The sequence below is a fragment of the Hippopotamus amphibius genome, chromosome 3 (genome assembly GCF_030028045.1).
Source record: "Hippopotamus amphibius kiboko isolate mHipAmp2 chromosome 3, mHipAmp2.hap2, whole genome shotgun sequence".
NCBI lineage: Eukaryota > Metazoa > Chordata > Mammalia > Artiodactyla > Hippopotamidae > Hippopotamus > Hippopotamus amphibius.
The window spans coordinates 109,189,497-109,191,633 of NC_080188.1; the positions used below are offsets into that span (position 1 = coordinate 109,189,497).

A 2,137-nucleotide genomic window follows, 5' to 3' on the forward strand; every position below is an offset into this window, starting at 1 on the left:
TAAACAGCCTTTTTTACTTATTAGCTACTATTACAACAGTCTGATTTGGGGATGGAGCCGAAGCTATTTCTCAATAATTGTGTCTTTAAACAAATTCCTAAAATTAGTTAAATTTTAATTTAATAGAAGCTCTTAAACTGCTGCTATGGAAACAAGTATATTACTTGTAAAATTCTAACTCTATTACAATGAGGTTATTCATCATACAGGTAACAATGTTAACTTAATCAGTCACAGGGAGAGTTGAAGAGGACATTTAAAAAGAATTGACTGAAAACCCAGGTATGAAGTTGGGGCTGAAAATATGTACTATGAAAATGCAGACGTTGTGAAGATAACTGGTAAGAATTTATCCTAATTTCTTTATACAAAATTATAAAAGTGCTTGATAGGACACATTGTTAGTCAATCACTCTCATCTTTTCAGCAGCATTCGTCTCTGTTGTGGGTTGATAAAAGGCATTCATGTCGACTAACACAGACATTGATCACAATTTGCTGGGAGAATTAATGGAAATAAGCTAGTATATGTTCACCCAGATTCTTAGTAGAGAGTAGTTTAATTGAATACCTGATTTTTATTCTGAAACACTTAAATGAGTCATATTAAACCTAATTAGTGCCTTGAAAATAATATGATCATTCTTCTCAATAAACATTATAAATATAGGTTCATGTATTACATCATTTCAAGTGATTTACACATTCTGTCTATTCTGGACCATGGGAAAAAGCAATAATATCACTGTATTTATTCTCTTGGGACTTTCCAAAAGCAAGAACACTGAAATCCTTTGCTTTGTCTTATTTTTATTTTGCTACATTGCTATTTGGAGAGGAAATATTCTCATCATGGTTCCTATCACATGCAGTCAGCTAACTGAGCAACTCATGTACTTTTTCCTTAATTACCTCTCACTCTCTGACCTTTGCTACACACCTACTGTGACACCCAAACTGATAACTGACTTATTGGTAGAAAGGAAGACCATTTCCTATAGTAACTGCATGACACGGCTCTTTACCACTCATTTCTTTGGGAGCATTGAGATCTTTATCCTCACAGGGATGGCCCATGACTGCTATGTGGCCATCTGCAAGTCCCTGCGTTACACCATCATCATGAGCATACAAAGGTATAGTGCAATCTTCATAGCTTGTTGCACAGGGGGATTTATACACTCTGCTAGTTACTTTCTTCTCACCATCTTCTTACCGTTCTGTGGTCCCAATGAGATAGGCAACTACTTCTGTGACGTGTATCCTTTGCTGAAATTGGCCTGTTCGAATACACACATTGTAGGTCTCTCAGTCATTGCTAATTCAGGCCTAATTGCTTTGGTGACATTTGTTGCCTTGATGTTGTCTTATCTTTTTATATGGTACAGCATCAGGGCATATTCTGCAGAGAGCCTTAGCAAAGCTCTCTCCACTTGCAGTTATCATATCACCATCCTAGTCCTGTTTTTTTGCACCTACATTATTAATTTACATTAGACCACCCACAACTTTCCCAGAAGATAAAACATTTGCTCTTTTTACACCATCATTGCCCCTATGTTCAACCCTCTGATCTACACACTGAGAAACATGGAGATGAAGAATGCCTTGAGGAAAGTTTGGTGTCAGTGTATGCTCCTGGATAGCAAGTAACTTTTCTAAAGCTTTTCTGCTGGTCACCACTGTGAATAAGATCCATTCTCATCACGTCTGGACTTACTGCTTAAAAAGATAAGTGGGCTTCAGGAAGCATATCCTCTTTGTTGCTCTATTCTACACTGGCACTTCACCAACAAATTGAGCATCATTCTTATTCTTACCCTCTTAACCATTAAGAACTGTGTTCATATGATACAAAATAACCAGAAGATATTCTAAAACTAAAAAGTTATATCACCTATTTTACCTTGTATTGAAAAAAATAAAACATGACATGCATTTTTTATACCTTAAAATGCTGAGAAGCTGAATAAGATATTATCTTCAATTTTCAAATTTTTTCTCAACTATACATACAGAAAATTTTACATATAATCCATGTACAGCTTCTGAATTATCACAAACTGAGCAATTTCATGCAGTCAGAAACCAGATTGAGTCAGAAATTACCAGTAAACCAGAGCTCCTCCTCAAACTT

The 2,137-nt window shown here is 35.7% G+C and overlaps 1 pseudogene; it reads left to right on the forward strand.

Annotated features, from left to right (window-relative positions):
- Window positions 1–723: 723 nt before the first annotated feature.
- Window positions 724–1,653, forward strand: LOC130848609 (olfactory receptor 4P4-like; annotated as a pseudogene).
- Window positions 1,654–2,137: the final 484 nt, after the last annotated feature.